Here is a 16,756-nt window from a genome sequence, read left to right as displayed (position 1 = left end):
GCATCTTTGCACTGTTGGTGTTTGTTTAGAGACCTGAAATGATTTACCAACATACTGTACAACAAGAAAGATTGCTCTTGCCATATTTCCAGGTGAACCTAAAGAAATACTAGAAACCATAAGAAAATGTCTCTTCTTTTCTTACATTTACAGAACCAAGAGTTTCTGACACTTACATTTAAGTATCAAAACTTCTACATGCTTACCTGCACTGGATCCTTGAACTACTAATTTGGAAATAATCTAAAAGGTAAGAATTTTCTGTGAACATTTTGGAGGGAAATAAAAAAATTCATTTTTCAGATTTTTTTCTCTCTTCTTTCTCTACATTCCCTGTTCCCTTTTTTTGCCTCTTCCCCTTACTTTTCCTTTTTTACATTTTGCTATAATAAATTAACTATTTGTACTTATCAGGTATAAAGTCACACCTTTGATTATCTCTGCTAATGACATACCTTAGGTAAGTTTGCCACCTGTCCAGGTTTTCCAACGATTGTCCCTTTTTTGAGGTAGCTGTCCTGGGAAATCTGTAAGGGTGCTCAGTATACACTGCAAGCTGTCCAGTTTTATGGGCACAGGATCATCCCAGATGTCCTGGTTTTTTGTACCTCAGAGGTGGCAACCCTAACCTCAGGCCTCACCTGACAGGAACCAGGTTTAATTTTTCTCTGGTGGATCAGTAACTGGTTAAAAGACAGGAAACAAAGGGTAGGAATAAATGGTCAGTTTTCGGAATGGAGAGAGGTAAATAGAGGTGTCCCCCAAGGATCTGTACTGGGACCAGTGCTATTCAACATATTCATCTGGAAAAAGGGGTAAACAGTGAGATGGCAAAATTTGCAGACAATACAAAATTATTCAAGATAGTTAAGTTCAAAGCTGACTGCAAAGAGTTACAAAGGAATCTAACTAAATTGGGTGACTGGGCAACAAAATGGCAGATGAAATTCAATGTTGATAAATGCAACGTAATGCATACTGGAAAACAATCCCAACTATATGTACAAAATGATGGGATTTAAGTTAACTGCTACCACCCCAGAAAGAGAACTTGGAGTCATTGTGGATAGTTCTCTGTGCAGCAGCAGTCAAAAAATCTAACAGAATGTTAGAAACCATTAGGAAAGGAATAGATAATAAGACAGAAAATATCATAATACCACTATATAAAGCCATGGTACGCTCGCACCTTGAATACTGCATGCAGTTCTGGTCACTCCATCTCAAAAAAGATATATTAGAATTGGAAAAGGTACAAAGAAGGGCAACAAAAATGATTAGGGGTATGGAACAGCTTCTGTATGTGGAGAGATTAAAAAGACTTGGACTTCTCAGCTTGGAAAAGAGACGACTAAGAGGGGAATATGATAGAGGTCTATAAAATTGAGACTGGTGTGGAGAAAGTGAATAAGGAGTGTTATTTACTCCTCCTCATAACACAAGTATCAGGAGTTACCCAATGAAATTCATAGGCATAAAGTTTAAAACAAACAAAAGGAAATGCTTGTTTACACTATGCACAGTCAGCCTGTGGAACTTATTGCCGGGGGATGTTGTGAAGGCCAAAAGTATAACTGGGTTCAAAAAAATAATTAGATAAGTTCATGGAGGATAGGTCATCAATGGCGATTAGCCAAGATAGTCAGGGATGCAACTCCATGCTCTGGGTGTCCCTCAACCTCTGATTGCCAGAAGTTGGGAGAGGACAACAGGGAATGGATCACTTGATGATTGTCTGTTCTGTTAATTCTGTCATGTAATGTTCACCAGTTACTAATGGAGACCAGAATCTTCTTGCCAGCTCCTCTGCATCACACTGCAAATTTCCTTCCTGCTCTGGACTTCCTACTATATCTGGGCTTACCCGGCCTTCTCATTAGGATCTCTGATTGATATATTCGGCTCCTTGCCTCCAGTCACATCACTTGTCTGTCTTACTTTGGCAGACACTCTTTCACACCTCTTTCCTAAATTTCACCCCAAACAGAGATATTTCACCATTGTGACTTGTACTGTCTCATAGAGCTTATCTTCCTCTCTTAAACCTGCATGGCAGCACTCAGACCATCTCTCCAGCTGCATTAGCAGCAGGATTTAGCAGATGCCCATGTAGCAATGCTTTTCCTCTTCAGTGACTATATGGCACTCTCAGTCTTGGAACCTATTTTTCCATGCACCCTTTGATTATGCTCCTACTTCCTGTCACCTGAGGGAGAGGCAGTACCCCAGCATGCATTTTATTTTAATGATTCTCATTTAAATGGGATTCTAAGATCTAGACTAAACCCCTGTGATGAAAACTGAGCTTATTCAACCTCAAACAACACTCGGCAGCCAAAAGGAATTCTGTCCAACATCCATATTGACAAAAGAAGTTGAGAGTTATATTTTGGGACAAATGCTCTTTTCCCTTGGTAAAGTGAAAAATTTAAACTGCTCACGACTGCATCTGAACTGAGTTATTAAACAACTGGAACTATGAAAAATTAGCATGCTGGTTATGATGAATTACACCTGACAAATATAGTAAAGTATAGAGAAAAGGCTTTGCCAGGCAGGAGGGAGGAAGTAACAGTGGCAAAAGCAGGTCCCTTAGATAGGAAAGAATCAAACAAGGATTCAGAGAACAAAATGCTGGTCAGCCTGTAGGCCTACTGGAAATGGCTAAGGGTAAGATTCCAGACACTTTGGCCAAGAACACAATGTTCCTTTTGCAAGACTGTTGTGGGCTGTGACTTCAATATGGATTGATAGCCAAAATAACATGTTAAATGAATCCGATAGAGTTATTTTGGGTATATAAGCAAACTGGCAGACAGAAGTGAAAGAGTGTATATTAAGTGTTTGTAGTTTAGATTTGCTGATAATATTGCCCTGCTCAAAAGACTGATTTACAGAGAACAGTGTGCCAAATTACAGTGGAGAATCCAACCCCCACCTCCATGAATGTGAAACTCCTCAAGGCAGAAAAAGCGGAGTGATTCACTGTGCAAAGGAGGGGCCTAGATTCCACGAGACTATGCAAGGGGTGCTTCCTGAATGGTAGCATCCACTGAGACGATGAGGAAGTGGCCAAAAACTAGCACTGCATGGATTCTCCAGGGCTCCCCAATATGACCCAGTTATGTTAGGGCGTAACACATATTAACCCACAACCTCACAGCGCTGTAGTAGCATCCACAGAATAACTATGGAGCCACTCCACAGGTTTAGGAGGCCCCTCCCTTTCCCTTGGGCATCTCCTCAGTACTCAGACTAGCATCTCAGGCTAGTATCAGGGTAGAGATTTGCTCCTCGGAAGTGCTGGAATTTTTATAGTGGGGGTGCTGAGAGGCACTGAACCAAACTGTAAACCCCGTATATAATAGAAACCACTTCAAGCCAGGGGGTGCGGCAGCACCCCTAGTTCCAGTACCTATGCCTCAATTACACCAGCGTAAATTCAGAGTTACTATGCAGATTTTGATTACTTCATATTTACATGGGATGAAATTAAGTAGAATTTGGCCCAATGTGTGTACAGGAGGGAGAATGCAATTGAAATGTTTTTTAAAAAATGGAACCACTTTCTGCCATCACTTATACCCCGTACAACCTGCACAAAGGTGAATAGGGTTGCACAGTTTGTAAATCAGGTCTCTGGATCAGGAAGCAGAAAAGTGAAAGGAAAATCAACTTTTCAGTGTGGAGAGAAGTAACAGGTAAGTTTAAAACAGACCCGCTTGTTGTAGGTTGTAAATAAATAATGTGGGTGACTGTAGTATTTCAGAAATAGCTAGGTTCATGCAGAGTAATAGAACATTGCAAACGCATTCAAAACCATTTGAAAATTATGGGCCAATTTCATCATTGGTAGTAAAGTTCCTCTTACAGCAGTGTCACTACACCTTAAGTGTCTGGTCTGCTAAGTGACAAACCTCTAAATTGCTGCAAGCTCTCTGAACACAGAACTCCCAATAACTCAATGGGAGTTTTATGCATGATAGCAAAAAGTGGGGTAGTAGGACAAAGATAATATCAAAGTGAAATCCTGGCTCTCTTGAAGTCAGTGGGAGTTTTGCCACTGACTTAAATTCAGACCAGGATTTCAACCACTGATATTACAGTCCAGAGAGCATAATATTCATTAAAAAAAAAATGAAGAAGAGACCAAGACCTCCAAATTGCACCCATTGAAGTCAATGGGAGTTTTGCCTTTGACTTCAATGGCATTATTCCTTATTTTATCTAAAACACTTATCCCCTCTGCAAATCAGTTGATTTGTAATGTCAAAACAGTAAATGTTACAGGAGAAGTCAACAAAAATACTACCAGAGTTTGGCAGAAAGGAGTTACTGGAGTAGATTAGTCAGATTTTGCATCTTTACATTGCATTCAACGCCTGCTATTATGGCCTGACCCAAAGCTCACTGAAGTCAAGGCTTCAGATCAAGCCGTTATTCTCTAGCTGATGGTTACAGAATCACTTTGCAATCAGACTTACAGCTTCTGCTGTCATAGACAGAGGTAATGCTAGGATTTGTAAATGTTATGATTTTTGCTAGAAACCACAGACTGACCTCCTTCACATTTGGGGAGCAAATTCGACAGCTCCAGTTCAGAAGAAAGCTTCACACAAAAAACTGACTTCAAGTTGTGGAAGTGACGGTACTGAATCACTGGGTCAAAGTGAATGGAGACTGACAGTTCTTTCCACAGTTCATCTCCTTGTAACCAAGTTAAAAGGTATCTATTCAAAAAATAAAACTTCTCTGGGACACAAATCATGAACTATTGTATGTAATATACTGTGGACCTCCCTTCTAGTCAACTCTGATAATATTAAAGTCTACTTTTCCTAAAAGAAATCAGCCACTTAACAATTGAATGAAAGGGGGCAGATTGGGTTAGTTGGCATTTATTTTAACTGTAATTATAAAAAAGCCAAAGATTGCAAACATTCATATGTTTATAAGGAATGAGATTTTGAATCTGGAGAGCTGGTTCAGGCCCATCTGTCATTTGCAGTGAATGAGAATGGAAGTCCCAAATTATTTCAATGCATTGCAATGTGCAAACTGCAATTGCAGTGAACCACTGCATATAAATAGTGGGCCAGGTCAGCTGATGTAAATCAGCAGAACTCCATTGCTTTTTGGACCAATATTGTAAAAAAATAAATAAACCCACACTTAAAAAACCCAAACCTTCAACAAAAGAGGGTCTCACTGTGTAAAATATGGACCTTATTTTCAAAATAGCTCATCACCTGCAATAGATTCTGAACATTTTTGAAAATCTGGCTCGTATTTAGGTGCCTATATGGAAGCAAAGTTCTGAAAATCTGGCCTGGTTAGGTATTGGCGTATTTAGACCACTGCCTATCATGCTGACCAATACTCTCTCATTATTCTCTTGTCCTCCCCTAGCTATCTAGATCCATCTGTTGTCTCTTGTTTTATACTTAGATTGTAAGCGTGCTGGCGCAGGGACCATCTTCTTGTTCTGTGTTTGTACAGTGCCTAGCACAATGGGTCCCTGGTCCATGATTAGGGCTCCTAGGTGCTACAGTAATAAAAAGAAATAAAAATAATAATAAATGGAAGTGGTCCTTGAAATGTTTTGAAAATCTGGCCCCATGACAGTCTCTGCACATAGAGACCTTTTTAATCTCGGTAGAAGATAGAAGAGGATATCCTTGACCTTTAGAAGTTTCCAATGCTCTCATTTCTATTGTTCTGATTTATTTATTTTTGCTGACTGTGGCGGTTTAAAAAAAAGTTTACAATACAGAATAATGCCATCATGGTTTTCTAACTCAGTTTGCTTCTCAAGAGAAGGATATTTTCTATATCCTCCTGTATCAAAAGAGATGGAACAGAAAATCCTGCTAAGGGTAGACAGATTTCACCTGTGGGATAATATTCCAATTGGGGAGATGATCAGGGTGAAGAAAAACTGATGTGAGTGCAGAACAGGATAAACAAATTAATCTAATGGGAAAAATGTTTCGGGGGCAGTGCATATGTAGCAGGAACCAACAGCAAAGCAATTCTGAGAAATAGAAGACGACCTAGAAAGGATTTATTGTGTACAAATAAGCCAAAACACACCTGGAAAGAAACAGCAAATTAACCTTCTGGGTCCAATTCTGCCATCTTTACTCACACCAAGTAGTAGCTTCTTCCAAAAATATATCCCACTGTAACCAATGAGACTAACCAGGCAGCAAAGTACTAGTGAACATGAATAAGAGCTGTCTGCAGTGCTGTTGTAGCTGTTGGTCCCAGGATACTAGACCGACGGGGTGTGTGTGTGAGGTAATATACTGCTTGTCGGCTGTATCTGATCCCGCCCACCGTTTACCCCCCCCCCCCATTGGGGACTTTGCAGTCTGTATATGTTATGTGTGCTGCCTAACACCAAAATACTAACATCCCCCTATACGCTGTATGTTACCCCCAATGACCAATAACTGACGCTTCAAATTTTCTGTATTGTTTATTTTTCAAATATTATCTAATAAACTTTTAAATCTTTTATTGGACCAACTTCTGTTGGTGAAAGAGAGACAAGTTTTCAAGCTTGCACAGAGCTCTTTGCCAGGTCTGGGAAAGGTACTCAGAGTGTAACAGCTAAACACCAGGGTGGAACAGATAAGGAGTTAATATATGTTATAAGAGACCATTCAAGATGAAGTGGGCAGTTAACACCTCTAAAGTCATAGCACAAAGAAGGGTTAGTGGGTTACAGAGTGTTGTAATGAGCCATAAATCCAGTATCTTTATTGAATCTGTGATTTTTGGTGTCTAGCAGAGTTATGCATTTCAGTTCCCAGACTCGTCTTTTGAAGTTGTTATGCAGGTTTCCTTTGAGGGCAAGGACTGATTGGGCAGATATGGAGTGATCATTTTGTGAAAAGTGTCTGGCCACAGGTGATAAGGCATTTTTGTCTTCTATCACTTTTTATATGAGTTAATTTGAGAGCATGGTGAGTGTTTGGTTTCTCACACATAATTATTGGGGCATTTAATGTACTGGCTGAGGTACACCACATATTGTGATAGGCATGTGTAGGACCCATGGATCTTGAAAGGTATGTTGTGGTGAGTATTGAGCATCATAGCAATGGAGATATAGCAGCTGGTTTTGTGTCTGTTATGGCAGGGGCTGGTGGCACTTTGAGTTGGTGTGGTCCTACTCTGTGGGGAGTTTGCTTCTGATGACGAGGTTGGTGAGGTTAGGGGATTGTTTGAAGGCTAGGAGCATTGGGAAAGATTTCTTTCAGGGTGTGGTCACCATCGAGTATGGGTTGTAATTGTTTAATGATACCTCTTATGAACTCCAGTGTGGGGTGACCGGTTACAACTAGGACTGTGCAGTTGAAGGAGGTTTTTGTCCCTGTACTGAAGCATGTTCTCTTGGGATATTTGGGTGGTCCTTCCATGATGCAATCTACTTCTCTGGTGGAGTGTCCTTGTTTGGTGAAGGTGGTTTTAAATGCCTTACGGTGTGTATCCCAGACTTTCACCTCAGAGCACATTCTGTGGTATCTGGTTCAGAGTTACAGAATTGGGCCTTTTGATGAAAGCAGCTGATGACATATGCGAATATTGACAGATATTATCAAAAAAGCACAGTGGCTTGATCATAACAGTACAAGATTTTCTTAGAATAATACTTGGCACTTGACGATCCTCAAAATGCTTGTCTGAAATTTGTAAATATTATCTCCAGTTTACAAACAGGGCAAAATCTGATCTTCACTGCACTGGTTTAAATCTCGTTGCTTTAAAATACTAACTATGCATTTAAACCAGTGAGAGAGCAGAATATTGTTCTGGAAAAGTGAGACAGACGGGGAAGTGAATTGCCCAAAGGGAGTCAGTGTCAGAGCCAGCAGAACTCAGCAATCCTTGGACCCCAAATCTGTGTTCAGAAAAATAAATTACACCTTTCACTTTTATAAACTGGGATATTCTCCATCACTTGAGTCACTAAACCAAGACAACACATCTCACTAAAAGATATGGCCTAGTTTATTGGGCTAGCTGCAGGAACTACTGATTGTGATTCTGTGGCCTGTGTTAGGCAGGGGATTAGAATAGATTATCGTAATAGTACCTCCCTGGCCTTAAAATCTTTCTGAAAATCTAAATGTTTGTAATGCAGGAGATACGCTGAGAAGGAATTTATTTTTAAAGACCACAGAGGAAGGAATTTTTTCTCGTTCAAACACAATACTGGGAGACAATATATGTAAGGTCTAGTTTTGTGCTGCCAAAGACTTCCTGTGTGACCACAACAGGTCTCTTGACCTCTCAGCCTCAGTTTTGCCATCTGTCAGTATGGGATAATTTTCTCCTCACAAGGGTGTCTGTGAGACTTAACCAATTATGGGAAAATCCTACTCCTCCCTCTGTAGTCACCAAGGACCCTCACCACAGCAGAACTGGTGTGGTTCCTTTATGCACAGAGAGAGAGAGAGAGAGGGAGGGGGCAGGGGAAACATTTTATTAGGAACCCTTCCACGAGCCTCGTTCCACAGCAGCTCACTGCACTCCAGTGCACAGGGAGCTTGAGGGCGAGGCTGGGGAAGAATGAATGCTGGACTGGTTGTGTAGATCCAGGCCATTGCCCATTCGAGAGAGGTTGGAGTCAAATTGCTGCAGATGCGATTGTAAACCTAGTGAAACCACCGGAGTAGTTTCAATGCCACTCTGCAGTCTATGGGTGTCATAACTATAAAGGGAAGGGTAACAGCCCTCCTGGGTACAATACTATAAAATCCCTCCTGGCCAGAGACTCCAAAATCCTTTTACCTGTAAAGGTTTAAGAAGCTCAGGTAACCTGGTTGACACCTGACCCCAAGGACCAATAAGGGAACAAGATACTTTAAAATCTTGGTGGGGGGAAGGCTTTTGTGTGCGCTCTTTGTTTTGGGGGGAGTTCACTCTTGGGACTAAGAGGGACCAGACATCAATCCATGCTCTCCAAATCTTTCTGAACAAGTCTCTCATATTTCAAACTTGTAAGTACAGCCAGGCAAGGCGTGTTAGTTTTATCTTTGTTTTCTCAATTTGTAAATGTACCTTTTGCTAGGGCGTTTACCTCTGTTTGCTGTAACTTTGAACCTAAGGCTAGAGGGGGTTCCTCTGGGCTCTTTAAGTTTGATTACCCTGTAAAGTTATTTTCCATCCTGATTTTACAGAGATGATTTTTACCTTTTGCTTTAATTAAAAGCCTTATTTTTAAGAACCTGATTGATTTTTCCTTGTTCTAAAATCCAAGGGGATTGATCTGGACTCACGAGGAATTGGTGGGGGGAAAGGTAAGGGGAGGGGGAATGATTAATTCCTCCTTGTTTTAAGATCCAAGGGGTTTTGGATCAGTGTTCACCAAGGAGTTGGTGGAAGAGTCTCTCAAGGCTACCCAGGGAAGGGAGTTAGCCCATTGGGAGTGGTGGCAGCGGACCAGATCTAAGCTGGTAGTTAAGCTTAGAAGTTTTCATGCAGGCACCCACATCTGTACCCTAAAGTTCAGAGTGGGGAAGGAGCCTTGACAATGGGTATGGCTACACTGCAATCCTCCCACCTCGCAGGGTCCTACAGTCCATGTTCCAGCCTGAGACTGGATGTCTGCACTGCAATTAAACAGCCCATTAGCCTGACCTCCCGCGAGCCCAAGTCAGCTGGGATGGGCCAGCCACGGGTGTCTAATTATAGTGTAGACATAACCTGAGGATAAACTTCTGTTCCCACCCATCTCTGTGGAAGCCCCTTGTATCAAGCCCAGCAACTCTGGTCTGAAAGGAGGGGTAACACATGTTTGTTAATGTTTGCGTGGTGCTTCGAGATTCTAGGCTGTAAGTGCCTACAATTGCTGAGTATTATTATGATGTTAGAATGCTCTCTCAGTGAAATTGCACTAAAGTAATAGTCTCCTGGAAATTCACTGTGGCTCCTGATTTGCACGGCCACTACTCAAAAGTATAGAGTGAAGCAGATTGAAGAAAGAGAGGCTCTTGAACCAGTGACACCTATTCCCCTCTCATAGAGCATAACCTATTTCTTCAAATCAGTATGCCCAAATTTGTATGATGACAGCTCTAATTTATGCATCAAACTCTTATCTCCAATTTACATGCTTATTTGATGGTATCTGCTATTGCCAAAGCCATTTACCATCAGTTACAATAGCCTTTGCAGAAGGAATACCTGCAAAAGTTGGATTTTTTTAAAAAATGTATATTATGTTACTATATTACACAGAGGGCCAGATCTTGGAACTGTCCCACAGTATTAGTTCTAACTTTAATGGGCCCCAATTCCAAATGGCTAACTTTGCATGCAAATGCTTATCTGAGTGCACAACTGACTAATGAATACACAATTCTTTGTTGTGCATGTGTCATTTGTATGTGCTACTTTAGATATCTAGGACCAAAGTAATTCCTGTGTAACTCCATTTATCAAATCTGACTTGAGAAGTGCTGTAACAGCAAGTGATCTTAATATCTCCTTTACTGTGCATAAAATTGACATTATTGAGATAACTTGATCACAATTTTTATAGTTAAAAATTACAACATTATCAGTTTTCAACAACAAAATTTTCTGTTTCTTTTCAAAACCTAATTATTTCCCCCTCTACAATGTAATTTCTATCAGTGTATATTTTAGATAAGTGTTGTATAAACATAATAACCAATCTAAAATAATCAGTAGAAACTGAACCCTGATAAGTAGGGGGTGTTTCATTATGATTATGTTTGGGGGTTGTGCTTAAATGCACAGAGCTCAACATTCCTTCTACAAGCCAGTCTGTAGCTTTGCATATTTAATGCTGAAATGCTAGAGATGTGACCACATTACACCTAGATAAACCACATGAACACTATGTATCTTAACCCAACATACACATATGTAAGGGAAAGCTCTCAACATGGAATAATATGTTAAGCAAATTACATCAAGCTATGATACAAACAGGGCCGGCTCTGGCTTTTTTGCTGCCCCAGGCAAAAAAGCCTCCTGCCGCCCCCTCCCCATCCCCCCAGCGAGGCAGGGGAGGGCGCTCTGCCCGACCAGCCAGAGCGCCGGGGGGAGGGCAGCGAGCCCGCCGTGGCTCTGCTGGCGGCCGGAGGCCTGGGAGGAGGGCGGAGAGCCCAGCCGGGGCTCCGCTCTCCCCGGTGGCCAGAGCGCCGGGGGGAGGGTGGCGAGCCGGCCGGGGCTCCGCTCTCCCCGGTGGCCGGAGCCGGAGAGCCGAGCCGCCCCCCTCCAGGTGCCGCCTCAAGCACAAGCTTGGTGGGCTGGTGCCTGGAGCCGGCCCTGGATACAAAGAAAGTCATCTTTTTCTTCTCTCTCTCTCTCTTTGCAGCTCTCATGCTATTATCTATGCAGGAACACAAGCCCATGTTGTTTATCAGAACACCTCTCTCCTCCTAACATTAAAATTTACAGCTTGACTGGCTTCCCAGACTGTTACATTTCATTGCAAAGCAGTCTGGAAATCATGCAGAATGTGTATGTGACTGACAAGAACAGTCCAAGAAATAGGACCAGCATGAACAGAAAGAGGAAACCATTAATATTTTCACAAAGCTTCATATAGTTAAAGTGGTTTCTATCATGTTCCCACCGATGGGCAAACACATCATCTCCTGTATTTTTTTCTTTCTTTCTTTGCTACACAATATTAAATGCAGGAACAAATATTTTACTATAAAGCAGGGGTTCTCAACCTTTGTCTTTCTGAGCCTCCCACCCCCTCCATGATATAAAAGCTCCACGGCCCACCTGTGCCACAACAACTGTTTTTCTGCATATAAAAGGCAGGGTCAGCATTAGGGGATAGCAAGCAGGGCAATTGCCTGGGGCCCCACTCCAAAGGGGGCACCGCAAAGCTAAGTTGCTCGGATTTTGGCTTTAGCCTCGGGTGGGGGGGCTCGGGGCCCTGGACTGCAGTCTCATGTGGCAGGACTTTGGCTTTCTACCCCTGGGCTCTAGCAAGTCTAATGGCGGACCTCGTGAAACCTGCTCGTGCCCCTCCCTCCCCCCGACCTCCAAGGTGCCTCAGACCCTTGGTTGAGAACCACTGCTATAAAGCAAGAGGAATGAAAAGAGAATTCTATAATTTGAAAGGGTATTTCATTGTAGCCAATCTCAATATTTCATTTCCTAAAAGATATATTTCTAGGGTTTAGAATCCAAATACTTATGATAGTGATTTGCAAATTAGGATCCACAGACCACTATTACAGAGGGCTGAGTTCCTCATCCACTGAAGTCAATCAAATTTGCTCTGATTTCAATGGAAGCAAGAGTAGGGTTTAAGGAGACATGGGGACAGTCGAGGACTGGAGGGGAAGTTTATATATATGAGGATCTCTCTCATGAACTGGTCTGTGCAAAGCCATTGATCCAGCATTCAAGCAATAGACTATGGGCCAGATTCTCCACTGTCTTGTACAGTGTGAAGTTCTTTAATTCAGAGCAAAGTGGGTGTAAAGCACTTCCAAACTGTTTTGGTACAGTTTTGCATCCACTTTGCACAGTCGTAAATGACTATGCAAAGAGCAACACTGTTGAGAAGTAGTTCCCAGTTTAGCAAAGCACTTGAATGCATGCTTAACTTGTAAACTGATGTCAGTGGAACTACACATGAGCTTATAATTAAGCACATTTAGGTTTTTTGCTAGATTGAAGCCTTAGATACTAGCCTTGATTTTCAGATTTTAGGAATTTTTTTACTTAATTATTTATGTATTAGGGAATGGGTAGCAGGTAGTTGCTTTAATCTGCATTTTCTTTCTTTACAGCAACAAGGATCCAGCTAAGCTCTGGTAATAATTCAGTGGTTTTGACAAGTAAATTATTTTCATTAGCAGGTTTCATGACAGTAAGCTTACTTACTTATAAAGCAATTTTCCTCTCTTTACAGCATGGGACAAAACACATTAAAATAAAATAATTTATTAATAAACAATCTAAAGATAATTTTAAATTAAGTGCACTTAAAATAAAAATGTTTTCTTGTAATGCAGCATTTCTTAGTATTATTTTATTTTGCACAGGAATCTTGATAATAGACATTGTGCTATATTAGGCAGGCTCTTTAACCTCTGCAATGTGTTTTACCCAAGTGGAAGTATGCTCCTTATATCTTATGTGCATTCTGTTCAGAGAAGGTGTTTATTCAGAGACAATATAGTATTTTACATACCTGGCTAACTAAAAATGCAGTTATTAATTTCAGAGTTATGGAAAAGAAGCAAAGCAAAAATAAATGGCAATGTTAACTCTCTTGATATCATCACAAGTCTCGTGATACGTGGTATTCTTCTTATAGATCTAGCTTCTGGAGTCACATGATTATTTTAAAAGGAAGTTGAAATTCTCACAAAGTTTCTAGCCCTCATGGATGCAGAGAAAAGTTGGAAAATGTGAACCCCTAAGGGCTCAAAAACCAGAAGATAAAAAGAACCCAATTTTTTTTCTGTTACTACTTGGAACCACTTAAATCCTACTTTCTGTATTTAATAAAATCACTTTTTACTTATTAATTAACCCAGAGTATGTATTAATACCTGGGGGCAGGGAGGTAAACAGCTGTGCATATTTCTCTATCAGTGTTATAGAGGGTGAACAATTTATGAGTTTACCCTGTATAACGCTTATACAGGGTAAAACTGATTTATTTGGGTTTTAGACCCCATTGGGTGTTGGGCATCTGAGTGTTAAAGACAGGAACACTTCTGTTAGCTGCTTTTAGTTAAGTCTGCAGCTTTGGGGCAAGTAATTCAGACCCTGGGTCTGTGTTGGAGCAGACAGGCATGTCTGGCTCAGCAAGACAGGATGCTGAGGTCCCGAACTTGGCAGGGAAAGCAGGGGCAGAAGTAGTCTTGGCACATCAGGTGGCAGCTCCCAAGGGGGTTTCTGTGATCTAACACGTCACACCATGCCATGGTAAATAAATAGAGAAAGTAAAACAGTCACCCAAGGAAAGGAAATAAGCAAGTTATGCACAAGGAACAGAAAGACACATAGGAAAGAGAAAGGAGACAGACATGAGAGAAGAGAAAGGCATGGGCTACAGCTACCTTTTGAGTTGGGGGTGAGATTTCCAGCTCTAGGGGACATAACCATCCTAGCTCTGATCAAGATAGCACACTAAAAATAGAGTGTAGCCACGGCAGTGTGAATGGAGGGTAGGCTAGTTGCCCTGACTACATACTCATCCGAAACATTAAGTACTCATGGTGAGCAGCCCCTCTAGTCACTATGGTACACTCTATTTTTGGCATGCTGGCTCAATGAGAGCTAGTGAGGGTATGTCTCCTCAACCTGGGAATCACACCTCTCACTCAACGTGCAGACATACCCACAGGCCAGAAGTCCTGAAGATGTTTGTCATTTGCAGAAGTGCCCACCCTCTAATTGCTTCCTTTCTCACAAGCAGCATCAAGGCAGCACAACGTTTCTTAATTATCTATCATAACAACAAGGAAAGACAATTCACAAGACGGCTGGCACCTGAGAAAGAGAGTTTGAATAAAATTATCTTTACATAAAGATAAGATGACACAAGAATTAGGAGAAAAACAGTAAGCCACCATCCCTTAGATATATATATTTAGATAATCGTTCTTTCTCTGCAACCTTGTTTTGGATTTTCAGAAGCTAACAACTCCATTGCAAGAAAAACAACTTCTCGCTGAAACTTGACAAACAAAGTCTCAGGAAGGGAGCAAATAGTAATCCTGATTCTGCAAACACTCACACACGTGCATGTGTGCAAAGTCACTTGCTTGCATAAATGTTTGCAGGATCAGCCCTGAACCTGCCAAGACTTGCATGCATACTTAACTCTGTGCCCTGTGAGTAATCTCATTGACTTCATGTACTCTACAACCGTGGGTCACAAGCTGGGTCGCAGAGCTTAGTGGAAGAAGATATTCCCCCAAGGGCCTTATGTTGCCATCGATTTTTATGGAAGATTCCCATTGCCTGCACAATATGGCAACTCATTTTTAATTAGACAAGAAGAAATAAAGCTTCTTTCCCTTCTGCCTCTTCTCTCAAATTTCAAAGCAACCAAGTTGAGTTGTTTAAAACTTTGGTAGACAATATGGCCCCAATGGCACCTAGACTTACATACACGCCTAACTTTATGCACTGAAGACAATGGGATTACTCAATGAGAGTTTTGTGTAAAAAATGATGGCAGGATAAAATCTCTCTCTGTGTTGCGAGACTCAGCCTGAATCCATGGATATAATCCAAGTGTGAAATCCTGGGATTGTGGAAGTCAATAGGATTGTTCAGGTCAGTAAAGCTAGCAGGAGTTGTCCCTAAATTTGCATATTCAAGTTAATAACAGCTAAGAAGTCATTACCATCTATTATTTTGTGTGTGAGTGTGTGTGTGTAAAATTAGATATTTTAAATAGTTTTATAGTTTTTTCACCTGACAAAGAAGCTATTACAGTGTATCTGCTGAATAGTGTATGCTTAAAAACAAACATATATATTTATCAGATAATGTTTGAAAGTACATTAATTACCCTGAAGAGAGACGTGGCAGAGACTCCACGAAGTCCATTACCTATTTTGTTATAGTTCTGCTCTAATACCTTAGAGATGGATGGCAGCATAAAACTCGTAAATAGAAAAATCGCATATCCCCACAGGATCAGTTTCAGTCTCTTGGAACGCTCCCTAATTCCAAAAAAGTGACTTGAACATACATAATATGTACAGCAAATTTCATCTTAAAGACAAGTGTATCCAGGACATTGTTTTCAAAGGTACTTTTCTTTACCCAAGTGATTGAAATAGGTCAAAGAATCGATATGTATAAGTCATCTCTCCCTCTTGCTTACTTATTTCATATGTAGTGTAAACACACATGGACAATACTACACCCTCAGATAGTTTTAAAAATGAAAAATATTGAAAAATTTTAACTTTATTTTTGGAATTTCTGGTTCAATATTTTAATTGTTGCTATTATGAATAAGATGACTTTGCAAGAGGAAGGGGAGTAAACAGTACAGTGAGATTTTCAAAAGCACTCAGTGTTGGCCTAACTCTTCATTGAAATCATTGAATAATATGAGCAAATAACCTCATTCTTGTGTAAAAAAAAAAAAAGGGTGGGGGGGAGAGAAGGGAACATCTAGCAGCAGCAACTGCATTCTAGATTTTCCAGTGAAACTTTAATTCTGCTCCCTGGTGTGTATACACTGTGCATTAAATGTGGCAAGAGTCCTGTGGAAAAAACAGTACGTGATCACGTAAATAATAACTGTATCATAATGGAAATGGACATGGGGTCAGAATTAGGGCTGAATGAGCAACAGTAAAACTGGCATCTCTTAACATTTGAGTGCTTTACTTTGCAACCTTAGTAAGTTTCTTTTAATTTATATGAGCGCCTAGGGGTGTGTGTGTGTGTGTGTGTGTTTTAAAAGGAAAAGGTAAAAATAAATTCCTTTATGCCCAACTGCAGCATCCCCCTTATTGTGCATCACCAGCATGGTTTGATCCCTGAGCCTTCAGCACTGCAGCACAGACAGACATCTACCTCTTGAGTTACAACAGCTAGCAGGAGAAGGCTATTATCCCAGAGCAGGAATGGGCCACCTGCACCATGTGCTGGGTCTGTAGGATTTTCAAGGGGAGCCTGGCTCGGCGATCTCCTCTCACCATATCCAGAAGATGCGGGGGCTCCTGCCCCATATGGTGCTACTAGAGGGGGATGATCTGCAGAGAAC

At 41.0% G+C, this 16,756-nt stretch overlaps 1 protein-coding gene across 4 annotated transcripts in view; it reads right to left on the bottom strand.

Annotated features, from left to right (window-relative positions):
• The window catches only part of HECW1 (HECT, C2 and WW domain containing E3 ubiquitin protein ligase 1), a 419,038-nt gene that overhangs the window by 290,178 nt on the left and 112,104 nt on the right, over positions 1-16,756 (bottom strand). For 2 of the 4 annotated variants that reach the window (XM_065583849.1, XM_008169652.4), the window contains one exon: positions 456-683. The exons of the other annotated variants lie outside the window; for them this stretch is intronic. The gene's annotated coding sequence lies outside the window, so the exon portion shown is untranslated. The remainder of the gene's footprint in view (positions 1-455; positions 684-16,756) is intronic. 4 annotated transcript variants of the gene reach the window in all.

Source organism: Chrysemys picta, chromosome 2, assembly GCF_011386835.1.
Source record: "Chrysemys picta bellii isolate R12L10 chromosome 2, ASM1138683v2, whole genome shotgun sequence".
Classification (NCBI taxonomy): Eukaryota; Metazoa; Chordata; order Testudines; family Emydidae; genus Chrysemys; species Chrysemys picta.
Note: the sequence above shows the minus strand (reverse complement) of the source record. Positions and strands in the feature narration are given on the sequence as shown.